Raw genomic sequence first — 16,492 nt, 5'->3', positions numbered from 1 at the left:
CTAAAATGACTTCTGTCCATAAGCCATGCCTGCCAAGAATGACTAAAACGACTTCTAAAAAAAATATTATTATTATTATTTTTTTTTTTACCCAAATACCAAGGAGATATGATTTTTTCGAAGATATAGACTCCCATCCACTTCCTTGTTAACTTAAAACTTAAAAATTCTGTATCTCGGCTCCTGAGTACATTTTTTTTCAATGAAAAATCTTGGCAGTGTTCAAACGTGGCCAGAAATAATTCTGGCAGTGAACGTTAACGCCCTACTTGGTCATACTAACTACAGCGTTACACAAAAGAACACAAAAGTAGCAGATCTGCAAGCGACGCGTTACTTTTGCTGTTTTTGAATTTGAACTCTGAAAAGTAACAGTTTTTTGACGTATGAGGTTTCCACCCGACAGACACGATATATATATTTAAAAAAAACCTCAATTTTCTATTTTTATATATAAAATAAATTGAAAATATCCAATCTACAAGCTCACAGTGTGTCACGATGTGACGCGTTGTGAGCTTGTAGATGGTTATTCAAGCTGTTTATCATAATTATCTCTGCTGTCAGGCAGAAACCAGCTAACTCCAAAATGCTCATTTTTCAGGAAATGAAATGAAACAAAGCAAAAAGTGGAGTTAGGAGGTTTTGTTCATCATTGATAAGAACAACAGCTGGCCTGGCCTACTTGTTGTTTGCCTGGCCTACTTATTTGTTTTAGCTCATTTGATTTTCCTATTTGTCTTGTCTCTTTATGAAAGTAGCCAGCTGATATATAGCACTTTTACCTTAGCGCTAGGTATACTCTTGGTTGCTTGTTTTTGCAGAAAATGCACTTAATACTTCAGGTGATTAGTAGTTTCCTTGCCTACCTATGTTGAATGCACTTATTGTAAGTCGCTTTGGATATAAGCGTCTGCTAAATGACTGTAATGTGTCTGCTAAATGACCGAACTAGACGTTCGGGCCGCTATGCGGCCCGAACGTCTAGCGTGACGCGTCGTTCACTTTGCAGTGCCACCTTACAGGCACCTCACAGTGTGAGAGAGAGTTTTGTGCTCTCCTAAATCCACGGCAGGCTTTGAAAGTACCCACTTCAGAAAGAGGTGACGTGCATCACCTCTCCAATGACCAAAACCCACTATGGAAGCCGTTGAACTGGTGCGATCTGACGGCATCCTAGAATTTATAGGTAGGATGTGATGTCATGCGTGATGTCATGCTGTAGTGAGATTACGTCACACTGGCGTGATGTCAGATTACGTCACACTGGCTACATACGTACATACTGACAACCGACATGGCGCAGGATTCAAATTGTATATATAGATACTGACAACCGACATGGCGCGTCACACTGGCGTGATGTCAGACTGGCGTGATGTCAGATTACGTCACACTGGCACTGGCGTGATGTCAGATTACGTCACACTGGCCACATACAACGTTCGTACATACTGACAACCGACATGGCGCAGGATTCAAATTGTATATATATAGATAGATAGATGTAATGAATGGACGTCCAAGCTCACAATGAGGTTGGAGGTCAAAAGAGGGCCTGGAGTCAACAAAACCAGCTAACTCCACCCACCTTTGGTGGAGTTAGCTGGTTTAGCAGAAAGTTTGAGTTAGCTGGTTTTGTCAGAAGCGCTTTTTAGCGGTGCCAGCCGCTCTACATTTGACCGTGTCTGTGTGTTATGTCCGTCCGTCCGGATGAGCACTAGAAGCAACACATACAAACCACATGAACGCAGTGTGCAATTTCCGTGAAACTTTCCACGCATATTCCCACTAGGACCAGGAAGAATTGCCCCCCTTTTCACATTGCCCTGTTATAGCGCCACCAGGAGGCCAGCCTTGCAATGAATTTACAGGGATTTAACATTGTTTCTCTAGTTCATATATAGCCCAATTAAATAAACTCATCAAAGGCACCGCTTCCTTCACACAGGGTGTGATTTTTTAATACTTTTCATTGGTTCAGTATTTTTGTTTTACCAACACATAGACATAAAGGGTGTTCAATGGCACTGATTGATGGAATGAAATGCAAAAGCGTCAAAATGGAGTTAGCTGGTTTCTGCCCGACGGCAACAAATTATGAAGTATTTAGGGCGTAGTGGTTAAATCCAGGTACATACTGTAGAGTACATACTGCCCTAAGCATTAGCTGAGACGTGCATTAAAACAGTGCTTGTACCACTATGTTCCACCAGATGGCAGCAGAACCTACTGGCTGTCCCATTCCTCCTACAGACTATTATTCCTGTCTTCTGTTCGTTGTTCCTTCCTTCTTCTCTTCTGCTGTCATTCCCACAGGTTGGTTGGTTTCTTCTCTCATCAGACAAACTGCATTCATTTAATATAATACACTACTTACTATATTGTAGTGATTTATTACTGTATCATGTAGTGTTTCTGATTTCTGTTTATGTGAAACATTTCTTTGAAATGATCATTCTCTCTGACTCCACAATGCTTACAGATTGTTGACTTGTTTCTTTATTTGAGAGGGACATTATTTATTACTGAACAGTAAAGTTACAGTTAGGAAGCAGGGTACATAGGAGTTAGCAAGAATGCTCATTTGCATCCTCAGTCCCTGACATACAATGTTAACACAAAATACTACAGAACACATTACAATGCAGTTAGAACAGGAATACAAAACAAGCACAGAAAGTATAGGCTACATGATTAAAACAAATCTTTAATTGACTCGTCTGCTTTAAGAACAGACTGAAACAGCTCACTTATTGATTAAGTGAAAAACTATTGACCTGTCTGCTAGCTTTTCTCTCTCTCTCTCTCTCTCTCTCTCTCTCTCTCTCTCTCTCTCTCTCTCTCTCTCTCTCTCTCTCTCTCTCTCTCTCTCCCTCCCTCCCCCCTTCTCTCTCTGTGAAGATCTGTTTGCAAGCTGGTTGATTTTCCAGACACTGTTACTTTTTATTGTTATTATTTAATATGAGCATGCTGTACATCCATTTCAGTGTGATGGCCTGAGTTGTACACAATACATCTACTTGTACTGCATGTGTGTGTATGTGATAATATTGTACTTTCATATTTTATATAAGATGCTCATCTGTACCAACCTGTCATGTCAGGTGGTTAGTACTGTGTGTGTGTGTGTGTGTGTGTGTGTGTGTGTGTGTGTGTGTGTGTGTGTGTGTGTGTGTGTGTGTGTGTGTGTGTGTGTGTGTGTGTGTGTGTGTGTGTGTGTGTGTGTGTGTGTGTGTGTGTGTGTGGTGCAATGGACATTGTGAGGACAATTTAGCTGTTCCTCACGATATAAACGATTGTGTTATGGTTCAAGTATTTTTTTAGAATCAGACTTAATTAGGAAAAGATTCCGGTATGTTTAGGATTAGACAATTAGAGGTTCAGTTTAGGGAGTTATGCCTGATTCATACATAGTTGCATGCCGGCACACACCCACATATATGATAGACTATTCTAAGCTCACAGTGTGGTTGTAGATCAGCCTCTGTGCACAACAAAGTATAACTCAGGCTTTCGGGTTGGGCTTAAAAATGGCAAAAAAAAAAGATTAAAAAAAAAAAGAAAATTGTACTAAAATTGTTATGTCCTCGCAAGTATAGTAATACCAACGAGAGAGAGAGAGAGGGAGAGAGAGAGAGGGAGTGGGTCAGTGTCATAGGGCAGGGCGTGGGTTGCTGGGTAAATTCCCTGCAGACAGCCCAGGAACAAAGGTCAGTTTATCCATTAGTTAACTGTGAGTGTGAGTGTGTACGTGCTTTCGCACACATATTTGAGAGTATGTGCACATTGTGTGCATATACTGTTGGTGTGTATGTGAATAAGCGTGCATGTGTGCCTTTGCCTGAGTGTGTGTGTGTGTGTGATTGCGTGTACGCCTACAGTGCACGGTACACGTATTATGTAAGTGAGTGGTGTAGTGTGTGCATGTGTGTCCAGTGTGTTTGCATGTGTGCATGCATGCGTGTGTGTGTGTGTGTGTGTGTGTGTGTGTGTGCGTGCGTGCATATGATGCTGAAGTCCACACTGGTTCAATGATCTACAGATAGTGAAAGTACTGTGACTCATTCACACACTGAACTCCTTCAACCTCGGATGCATTCCAGGATTGGGTCTCAAAAACAGGCACAGGGTTGTGTTTGCTGATGGGGATGGGAGACAAAATCCATGCCTCTGTTTTTGATATCCCCCCCCCCCCACCCCTTCCGTCTGGTCATCCATTGGGGATATGCTATCACAATGTAACACAACTGAATAGATCTAGGTCAGGAGTGGGCAACTTTGATAATGGAGAGGGCCACTATAGAGCACCGAAGTCCTGACGTCACTGCCAGTAGAGGGCGCTTTCTGCATGTTCATGGCTTTACTTTTTGTATTGATATCCTCATTGGGGAATCTTAGATCGCTTCATATAAGAACTGTGTTCCAAAAATAAACACACCACCCTGGCGTTTTTACTCATATGGATATGAAGCATTGACTGAAGGTGTCAACAACCCAAAGACTACATTTCCCATGAATGTGGCTGCTGTGTAAAATAAAATAAAGCCACAAACCTGTGGAACAGCACCCTCTTGTGGCAGTGACGTCAGACTTCGGTGCTCTATATTTCCGCACTCACTCCAGAGGGCCACATTGCATATTGTTGCTGTCGGGGGGCAGAAACCTTGTATCTCCATATTTTAACTTGTTTTCGTAAATTAATGTCATTCTAGTATGTCACACAAAAGTAGCAAAAATAACAGATCTACAAGCTCAAAACGCAAGGGGCCCCTTTTTTATCTTGTAGATCGGTTATTTTTGCTATTTTGGAATTGGAATCCTGAATTCTTTTTTGGTATTTTTGAATTGGAATCCTGAAAAGTAACATTTTGTTTAAATTTCAAATGCATTGAGTTATACTTAAGTTAACTTTATGAACTTAAATACAAATACTTTGGACATAAAAAAGTCATTAAACTAATGATATAGACTGAAGTAATTAAAGCGGGTCATGTTTGCAATTGTAACAGCTGAAATCAATTATATATCAGTATTCCGATATTAACCTGCAGGCCGCATTAAGTGAAGGTGAGAGCCGCATGTGGCCCCCGGGCCGCCAGTTGCCCCTGTATGATCTAGGAGGTGGTCAAATGTCCCTGTGACTTCATGTCTCAACCTCGTGAGCGTGATATGTCAGGAGGGCATTTCATGACATTTAGCATAAATATCCACTCGGACTCGAGAATGAACTGATTAGAAGTATGCGGTTGAAGGTCAAAGGTCAAGGTCACTGTCTTCATTCACTACTATACAGTATGAGTCTGGACAGACACAGATGTAAACGGTCCGTCCAGACTCATACTGTACTTGTGACTGTAACTGTGACGTGTTTTTTGTAGGTTTTAAAATGTAACGCTGTTATGCAGCGTTAGAGACTTTTTGCCTATTAATGACATGCCATAACTGGGAGTCCAGGTTGAAAGTGGTTTGAAACGAATACTTCAGCAGATTTCACCGGGTCACTAGTTTGGGTTTAACTTTGCCGGATCAGGGGTGGTCGTGGAAACATTAACTGTGGGGGAACAAAGTTGAGTTTTGGGACATAAAATGGTTGACACATTTTAGATGATGCGTTACTGTCACTTGTGTGTTGGAGATATGTACGTGCATGTCATTTTTTAATTAAATTAACTGACTCTTATCCAGAGCGTCTGAATACAAATAACTAGATCTCTCAACCCTTTTAATTTCAATGACCCCTAGTTTAATATCCATTAGGCCACAGACCCTCATGTGATATGTTATTTATCTCTGGGACCCAGTGTTTAGTCTCTGGCTCCCATTTGGTTCCTATAAGTATCAATCGTTTAGCCGGAGACCCCCCTGGAATCCCATCAAGGACCCCTGGGTGGGTCCCTGGGCGGACCCCACGTTGAGAACCACTGAACTAGAGCACTGTTTCCCATGTTTGGGTCACGGACCAATTGTTATGGGTTGTGAGTAAATATCCCCTTTTTTTGTTTCCTACATTAAAATATATATATATATATATATATATATATATATATTTATAAAGATTTTAAAAACTTCACTCGCTCAAGGTCCACTCGAAACGCGGCACAAAGCGGGACGTTGCGAGCTTGTAGATCTGCTATTTTCACTATCTTGGGTCATGGGCAAACCAGAGCCATAAAGAGAGTTCTGACACTAGCGTCGACTCCCATTGTAAGAATGGAATGCGGAAGTGCTCTGTCTATCTCAATGAGATAGTTCCAATGTTTGGAACTATAGCCCATAGGAGCCCGCTTTGCGGCGAGATCAAACCGTGTCGTTACTCTCTTTTCTACACTCTGGGGCAAACGTCTAATTTGGGGTATTTTGGGTGTCGAGCTAAAACGTTTGGGAACCAGCAAACTACTAGAGGGCAGGCTTCAGTTCCTAGAATACAAGGGTCCATCCTCTCTCTCATTGATCCATTCATCCACTGCATGGAGCGGGTGTCAGTCCAAACATGGAGCTGAGAGGGTGGAGGGGTCAGATGTGACATTATTGTGACAGACAGGATGACACCAGGCTCCGTTCAACGTCGGTCAGAACCAGTATAGAGGATAGTTGAACGGTTGCATCCGCACATTGCTTACACAAAAACAACACGACACTCACAATGGGTAAGTGGACTCGGTTATGAGTTGAATAAACAGTATATTAGCCCATTAAGACCTGAGGCGATTCTTTAAAAAAAATCTAAATCATAACAGTTTTTGGGAAAAAAATCTAACATTTCTTTCCCCAAGATTTTTCAAAAATAGCAGATCTACAAGCTCATAGCGCGGCACCGAGTGCCGCGCTATGAGCTTGTAGATCTGCTATTTTTGAATAGCCAAAGACAACTAAAGTGACACAGATACGTTCCAGGTATCAATGGGTTAGTGTAAATAATTGGTGCGTTTGTGTGTATATAGATTTATTCATTTAAATAATATTTCATATTTCAAAATATTTCATTTTATATTGTTTATTGACCTGACCTTTTTGCATGATGATAGTTTTATGGACTGTGGAAAAAGTGAATGAGTTTGATGATTACAATAAAAACATCAACAGCAAAAAAACAATTAAGAGAGAATACAATTCAAATATAGTCCAAAATATAAAATGTGCAATTATCTAAGCTAAAATCTAATAACCTCATAAAAAAAACTAAGATCTAAACTTAGCTGTCATATTACTGTATAAATTAATTTATAATATATGGTGTGAGTGTGTGTATTAGTCTACTATTACTGTGTATAATAATTGCTGTTGTGTATATGGATATGGATATGTGAAAGGGTGTTTTTACACCGTCTTGGTTGCTTGTTTTTGCAGAAAATGCACTTAAGACTTCTGTTGATTAGTAGTTTCGTTCCCTACCTATGTTGAATGCACTTACTGTAAGTCACTTTGGATAAAAGTGTCTGCTAAATGACTGTAATGTAATGTAATGTAATCAGGGTTAACTTGGGACAGCGCCTCTCGTTATATTAAAAAGGAGTTTAATCATGAATAATTTTAAAAAGGCTTCCTAACAAGCTAATACAGTCTTTTCTCCAGCTTCAGACAGTTACTGTAACCTTTAAAATGGCTGGTCAAGGTTGATCCGAGGATAAAACACCTTGCATTACTTTTAATCCGTTTTCACAAGGACTTTGACATCAAACATTTACTTTGATTGATTTGTAGAGGATGTTTAAAGTTAGGGTTGGATTTGCTGGGTGTATATGGTGCGAATCCATGCCTCTGCTTTTGATATCCCGCCTCTGGTCATTCTTTTTTTTTTAGTAGCCAATTATAATTTTTTTACCCCCTTTTTCCAGTGGTGTAAAGTAACTACTGTAGGTACATTTACTCAAGTACTCTACTTTAGTACAATTTTGAGGTACTTTTACTTTACTGGAGTATTTCCAATGATCAATACTTTTACTTCTACTCCACTACATCTCAGAGGCAAATATCGTATTTACGCCACTACAATTATTTAAAAACTTAGTTACTAGTTACGTTGCAGATGTAAATGATTATATTATAAAACATACATTAACCACTTAAACCCTGCTTTATACATAGGCTATTTGTAAATAGCAGATCTACAGGCTCACAACGCGTCGCATCGCGACGCGTTGTGAGCTTGCAGATCTGCTATTTACAAACATTTTTGTACTTTTACTTTTGGTACTTTAAGTATATTTTCATGACAATACTTTTGCACTTTTACTCAAGTAACATTTTGAACACGGGCCTTTAACCTGTAACAGAGTATTTCTACATTGCAGTACTAATACTTTTACTTAAGTAGAAAATGTGAGTACTTTCCCCACCACTACCTTATTTTCTCCCCCAATTTAGTCGTTTAATTCCTCCTCCATTTCTGTGTCACTGTTTCTGGTGAGACTGAATTAAATGCCTTTCTTTTTGGGAACCACTAATGTGGCTGAGCTAGCTTCAGATGGAGCTTCTCCATCACAGAATACAACTAAAACATGGTCATGTAATACTGATTTGTATTGGTTACTTTGTATAGAGTTCAACTGTCTGCATTAATGCTGTCTGAGACATGGTCCTCACTAGTCTCATTTGGTCTGAAAACTCACCACCTCTTCATACTCCACTTCTCCTCTATAGCACTCCTCTCTAGGCCTGTCACAATTATTACATAATCATCTCATCGCAATCATTGGAGATAATCGCAATTATTTTTGCATAATTGGCATAATCGTTTCCATGTTAAAAAAATGCACACATTTTCAAATATTAAAAATAGCTGATCTACAAGCTTACAACGCGTTGTAAGCTTGTAGATCAGCTATTTCTGCTACTTTTAATGTGTATAAAATGATGAAATGTCTATCGTTTCACTTTTTATATATTTAAGTTTTTTGTCATCTGCCCGGTGCAATTTCTTATTATGACGCATAAAAGGCGAACAGAATTTTTTATTTTTTATTCCAATGTTCAATGCCAAACACACATTTAAATCGTTAATCACAATTATTTGAGTGACAATTAATTAATCATAAACTTAAATTTGTATTTGTTGACAGCCCTACTCCTCTCTCCTTGTATGACTTCTTGTTACCTTTTGATCGATGCTAGTTCAGTTAATGTTTATTGATCATCTGTTCTTGTTATTTCGATGAGTTTTTTCTTGACCACAAATGCTGAGAATGTTATTTAGATATGATGCTGTAGAGTGACAGATGTTAGGTTTGATGTTTACCATGGTATCCTAGTTCTTTGGAAGCAATACTTCATTATTTATGCACTCTCACACGCTCTGATTTCTCACTGGTCACTCTGGATGAGAGGGTCTGCTAAATGCCTGAATTGTAATTGTCTTTTACAATTCAGGCATTTTGCAGCAGTGTTGATTTCGTCGACTAAAACTATGACGAAAAGTGTTCGTCGACTACTTTTTTTTCACTGACGAAAACTAAATAAAAACTAAGCTATGATGACTAAAACTAAGACTAAATATTGACAATTTCGTCAACAAATAAAAACTAGACTAAAATGTTAGTGAGGGACGAGTGGAGAAGGGATCCAGTAGAACTAAAAGACAAGTCATTTTATGTTTGGTTGCGCTCGGGTGTTGCGCTCTGAAAATAGCAGATCTTGCTAGATCGGCTATTTTCAGCATTCAACCAAGTGTAAAATCAGCCTTTACGATGCCATCATACATGCCAAAATACATTTTAGTTGACTAAATCAACTGTAGATTTAGTCCACTATAATCGTATGATATTTAGTCGACTGAAACTAGACAAAAACTAAAACATTTCAGATTACTAAAATATGACTAAAACTAAATGGAATTTGATTCAATAGATTATGACTAAAACTAAATCAAAATTTGCTGTCAAAATCAACACTGTTTTGCAGTTGAATACATTTTTCTGCTGCGTCATGCTGTTGGCTGAAACAACGGCATCCCTCCTTGATTATGAGTGACGTACTTATCTTAACAAGGACTTGTGCGGAATTTGTCCCATTTCTGGTTTTGCTCTGATAACGATAATGCTTTCTGACTAAAGCCTGTCACTGAAGGGTTTGTATTGATTTTGTTGATCACTCACAGAATACGGTTACATGTCACGGTGGTGCTCCTGTTTGACTTGCTATTTTTAGTCTTGCTTTGTGGTTTCAGTTGGAGTTATTGATCAGTAATATAACCTGCAGTTTATTGACCTGTTCATACTGCACCCCATGATCACTGAATGAACAATCCCCGGATAAATGCACAAAAAAAAACCTGTCCAATATCATTGTAACATACTCAAGAAATACTAATTATAGATTTTTTATCTTAACCAGGCTGGGAGGTAGAGATTATGTTTTTTCCCGTGTGCGTGTGCGCGCGTGTGTGTTTGTGTGTGTGTGTGTGTGTGTGTGTGTGTGTGTGTGTGTGTGTGTGTGTGTGTGTGTGTGTGTGTGTGCGCGTGCGTGTCGGTATAACTCTTTAACCGTAGGTCGTACTATAAAAAAAACGTTATTTTCTTTTCTCCTGGATCCCTTGAACCATGAAGCAAAATCATGAACTCTCAGATCATCCACAACATTTTAATCACACATTGACGGGCCGCTAAACAATGCAGAGCCAAAAGCAATTTTACTTACATCCACAAATGCCCAACAAACAAAGGCAAATGTCACTGTTTGTTGCAGAAACCTGATGAATTTTAATCATTAGGTACAATGATCTTGAGAGTCATGTGACAACGGGCATCAAACAGGGTTTTGATATTCTATCCTGTTTGTCTGTAATTTCTTACACATATTGAGGGGCTTCTATTGAGTCTACTTTCAAAAGCACTTTCACTTCTGTTCTTAACCCTTTAAGACCTGAAGCCGATTCTACAAAAGTTTTCTAAAAAGCCCATGTTTCTATATAAGTGGTTCTCAAACTTTTTCATATTTGCCAAGGACCCCCAAAATTATATGTATTTGGCCGTGGACCCTCATCTCAAAATATGTTGTTCCAGGGACCCCCAGAAGCAAAGATTTGAGTTACAAATGTTTGCTTTAAAAAATATATATTCAAAGATTTGCACAGTGCCGCGCTATGAGCTTGTATATCTGCTATTTTTGAATAGCCAAAAGTGTAAAATAATGCTTTTTACAGTAGCTCAAATCAAAAAATGACACAGGTACTTCTCCAGGTCTTAATGGGTTGAGAGGTGCCACAAAAGCAAAAAAGTGGTCACGTACAGTATATGTCTTACAAACACAATTTTCCCTCAGCTTCTCGGCAGCTTCTTCTGGTTCTGATGGTTGCAACCCATGATGACTTACACAGCCCTGGCTAGGCAACCCAGCCTAGTTATAGTGATGTGATTTATGCAGTTATTAATGTACTGACCCAGTCTAAACGGGTTATTAATGTACTGATCCAGTATAGGTCCAGACAGTGTAGGTTATTAATGTACTGGTCCATTGTAGACAGCGTTGCCATGTCTGCTTATTATAAGCGACTTTGGGCGTGGGTCTTTTCTGTGAAGTCGCTTAGTAAATATTGGTGGATGTGTAGTTTCTTATTTGGGCTTGCTGTCTCATGTTGTTTAAACACGTCGTTCTCAAAGTCAAACATTTTCATGTCAAGGACCCCCAACGTAATATGTATTGTTCCAGCGGACCCCCATCTGAAAACATTGTGTGCCAAGGACCCCTATACACGATTCGTTTGCATTTAAATATTCCAAATATTTAACTTTTTTATTTTCAAGATTTTACTAAAAACAGCAGATCTACAAGCTGCACGACGCAGTATGATGTATACAGTGGTTAAAGTGGTTCAACTGATTTTTTAAATGCGATAATAACTCATTTTGCTGGAGAACCCTCAGCCCCCGTATGTGTGTTTCTCTCGCAAAATCTGGCAACGCTGATTGTAGAGAGATTATTTAGCACTGTACGACCCAGTAGTGTAAACAGGTTATCAGTACTGTATGACCTAATGTAAACAGTGTGCACTGACCCAGTGTAGGTGTGGTGTTCCTGGTACAGTATACAGGGACACACCCAGGCCTATATCACTTCTCTCTCGGGTCACAGGGGCTGAGCGCTGACTGACAGGCAGTGGTGGAAAGTATATTTACTTAAGTACAATTTTGAGATATTTGCACTTTACTTAGTATTTCCAATTTCCAATACTTTTACTTCTACTCCACTACATCTCAGAGGCAAATATTGTACTTTTACTTTACTTTTACTTTAGTTACTAGTTACTTTGCAGATGTAAATCATGATGTTATAGAACATACATTAACCACTTTAGCCCTATTTTATACCTAGGCTATTTGAAAACAGCCGATCTACAAGCTCACAACGCGTCGCGATGCGACGCGTTGTGAGCTTGTAGATCTGCTATTTTCAAACATTTTAGTACTTTTACTTTTGGTACTTTAAGTACATTTTGATGCCAATACTTCTGTACTTTTACTCAAGTACATTTTGAATTGTGGACTTTTACTTGTAACAGAGTATTTTTATATTGCAGTATTGGTACTTTTACTTATTAAGTAAAGAATTTGAGTACTTTTTCCACCACTGCTGACAGGTTGCATCGCTGTAGCTGCCTCAGTCTCATCCATTCCTTATTTATAGCCTGAACTGTTGTAGGTCAGGTATATGGAAACCTCATGTTATGTCCAATACGGTTACTTTTTAGGATTCAAGTTCAAAAGCATCAAAAGTAGCAGATCTACACGCTCGAAACGCGTCGCTTTGCGCTGCGTTTCGAGCTGCGTTTCGAGCTTGTAGATCTGCTACTTTTGATGTTTTTGAAGCTTACAACGTGTTGTGTGTTGGGGAGGGGAGGGGGCATTTATATGTTTGCATCTAGCTTGCACATCATGTGCAACACGTGTGCCCTCGTGTGCGCATGTGACTGTTTGCACCGTGTCTTTATAAATATGTATGTTCATGTAGACGTTCTATAGTGTCTAGCGCGAGAGAGAGAGACGGAGAGAGAGAGAGAGACGGAGAGAGAGAGTGTGTGTGTGTGTGCCTGCCTGCCGTATGTTTGTGTGTGTGTGCTCGTGCTGTGGAACATGTCACAGTGTATCTCTATGATGCATGTGCAGCCGGGTGAAAAATCTAGGTCAAAGACATCCAAGGGAAAGGTGTGATATATCTGACAGGTACTGAAATCTACAGGACACACACACACGCGCACACACACGCGCACACGCACACACTGTTTTGTATTACTATACTTGTGAGGACATCAACATTTTAAAAGAATAATTTTATGAATGCCATTATTTTTTATTGCCATTTTTAATCGCAAGCCTAAAGCCGAAAATTAACTTGTAGATCGTCAATTTTCCGGTGCACGACACCGGCACGAAACTAAGTATAAATCGGGTATAATTCTAACCCTAACTCCAAAAACTAACCTCTGAATGTCTCATTTTAAACCTAACTCCAACCTGATTTTTTTCCTAATTGTAAACGTATCTCTAAAAAAAATCTATGTCTATTTTTCATATTCTACCATACTTGTGGGGGCATTTGGCCCTCACTATAGTAATACAAACATACAAACACACACACACACACACACACACACACGCACATGCACACGCACACACACACGCACACGCACACGCACACGCACACGCACACACACACACACAGGTACAATAATACTGCCAACATGGTCTCTTCAAATATTGTAACGCGACTTTACGCTTTCAAATTGCGTTCAGTGCATATATGTCAAAGTGTATATGCCAAAGTCCAATTAAACAAGGCAGGTTAAATATAAAGTCCAGTTTGATAACCCTGTCTTCATCTTGTTTATTCGGCCATAGTACCATATTTGATGCACACACACACACACACACACACACACACACACACACACACACACACACACACACACACACACACACACACACACACACACACACACTTAGCTTATAGCTTCAGCCGCTCGGCAAAGGACGTGAGGGACATCCACAGGATGGACAATTTACCTTGGTGGTCAGTAAAGTGGCAAAAGCTATCCAGAAGTGAGTTACTTTGCACGCACACACACTATATTGGAGTGCATTATATCAGATGATGCTGTGGCTCAATATGAATGTATAATATCGTTGCTATCGTTGCTCCTATTTCCATTTTCCATCCTTTTGTGTTTTTTCCTAAATTAATGGCCTATGTGATCATACTAGAGCGTCACACAAAAGCCTCAAAAGTAGCAGATCTGCAAGCTCGAAACGCGGCGCAAAGCGGCGCGTTTTGAGTTTGTAGATTTGCTACTTTTGCTGTTTTTGAATTTGAATCCTGAAAATGTTTGGATTTTTTTCAACCTGCGACAATATATTACATATTCTCAGTCACATACTGTATTCTTGGAAATGTAGCATCAAATTAGAAAGAATTTTGTTTCAAGCTGCGGTCGACCAGCGGCAATTTGAAATGGAATGAAGCCCATCGAAGGCAGACTGGCCAAGACAGTAGTGGAACGCGTCCACAACACAATTGGGCTTCCGTAATCCTCCAGCAATCAAGAACGGGCAAAAATATGTTAATTTCTAATAGCAGAAGTAATTCAAACTGATGGCCTTATCGTATAAAAGTTAACCTATCGTTTTGCTGAATGTACGCTGTGTTGAGAAATGTTAAAGACATGTTACGAAAACCTTATGAAGGCAACAGTGAGGAAAATAGCTACTTCCTGGCGAAAGCTATGTTCATGCAGTGTCCATAGCAAACACATTTTAGCAGGAATCGTCATAAAATTTGGTAACAAATTTGGTAAAAACAAAAATGGTGGAAATAATCACCACTATTTGATGTTCTAAATATTATGATGATATGAGTGTTTCATATTAATGTCTGTCTTCCCTGCCTGGATTGAAATGTGTTTTTGCTGCTTGTGAAGAAAGCAGATCTGTTTGTTGTGCTGCATGTGAACATACAGCAGGTCGTTGATCTTTTGGGGAGAAGAGAAATAATACAGCAAATCTAATCCGTTTCTTTACGCTGACCAGTGTCCAGTGTCCACACTGTTTATTTGCAAGTTATCAGATCGGATTTGTGTATTCAGACATCGTCGACGTCACGTTTCTGCACTGGTTGCTGTGGTAACGACATAGGCGTGCAGTGAATAGGCCTAGACTGCTTAATTTATACGACATTGTTGCTCACTGAAAATAACCAGATCTCAAGCTCACAATGTGTCAGGATATGACGCATTGTGAGCTTGTAGATCTGCTGTTCTCGGCGAGTGACACCGTCATACGACAAAGTATTAATCAGTGTTCAGTGTCCAAGTGTCCAGGCCGAAACACGTCTTTAGAAATCAGATTTGAATTGCATTTCAAACCGCCTAGGAATTTGGTTCAAATCTGATTAGCAGAAATATGTTTCCATTTGTTTTTTCTTTCTGTTCAGACTTGATATAAACCAGTCTGATTCCAATCTGGATCAGCCAAAAATCTGCTTTAGGCTGCCAGTCTGAACATAGCTAGCCTATATGAGACACAACTACCAGCTTGCAGCAATAAGGGGGCTATACAGTTATGCTACAGTCTTGCTGTGGAGGACTTTGTCCACTGGAGTCTTTCTCGGTTTGTTAGGCCGGCTGTGCAGACACAGTATGCCCCTTAAAGGGATAGTTCACCCAAAAATAACGTTTTTTTTGTCTATCGATTAGTCACCCCATGGAGACTTGAATTCATGGATATTTTTTTAGTTTGTGTCGCATTCCTAAGGCAATAATTTGATGACCAGCGGACCGGCAGGCAGCGGTTTCGGTAGGAGACACAAAGGAGACTCTTTGTGTCTCCTACCGAAACCGCTGCCGGTCATCAAATCATTGGCTTAGGAATGCAAAAAAAAAAGTATATATATATCCATGAATTCAAGTCTCCATGGGGTGACTAATCAAAGTCATTTTGGGGTTGAACTATCCCTTTAAGCTTGATTTACGATGGTGAAAATAGCTGATCAACAAGCTCACAAGGGTCAAAAAGCCACACATTTTAATGCTGTCAGCGCAGTGGGAAGCTGTGACCTGTATGTGTGACTGTGCCTTAAAATCAGTCTTCAGTCAGCTCTATTCTCTTCTAACTAGATACAACTGTCCAGCTACACACTCCTGGCTCCATGAGCTTTCTCTCCTGTGTCTTTCCCACATGCTGTCTCCTTCTCAGCTGTCCTACTACCTGTCTCTCCTATACTGTCTCCCCCCCAGCTTTCCTACTGCCTGTCTCTCCTATACTGTCTCTACTCTCTCTCAGCTGCCCTATTGTCTGACTCATACAATGGCTAGTGTGCACTTGTTAATAGAATAAGTTGATATAAATAGATAATAGATACATAGAATAAGTGTTACCTGTATGTAAAATGTAAATATGACTTGTGACTGACTAGTCATATTGATTATTGATAGTGTGTCAAGGAGTTATATTATAGTTTTGCATGTTTTATCTGTTTTTATTTTTACTATTTTTACTTAAAGTAA

General features: G+C 39.6%; 1 protein-coding gene across 1 annotated transcript in view; it reads left to right on the top strand.

Annotated features, from left to right (window-relative positions):
* The first annotated feature begins 2,312 nt into the window (after positions 1 to 2,312).
* The window catches only part of pklr (pyruvate kinase L/R), a 29,742-nt gene continuing 15,562 nt past the window's right edge, over positions 2,313 to 16,492 (top strand). Inside the window, exon 1 of the mRNA XM_084049486.1 lies at positions 2,313 to 2,319. The gene's annotated coding sequence lies outside the window, so the exon portion shown is untranslated. The remainder of the gene's footprint in view (positions 2,320 to 16,492) is intronic.

The sequence above is a fragment of the Gymnoscopelus microlampas genome, assembly GCF_963454915.1.
Source record: "Gymnoscopelus microlampas genome assembly, chromosome: 3".
Classification (NCBI taxonomy): domain Eukaryota; kingdom Metazoa; phylum Chordata; class Actinopteri; order Myctophiformes; family Myctophidae; genus Gymnoscopelus; species Gymnoscopelus microlampas.
The sequence above is the reverse complement of the archived record's forward strand: the minus strand, read 5'-3'. Positions and strand labels throughout refer to the sequence as shown.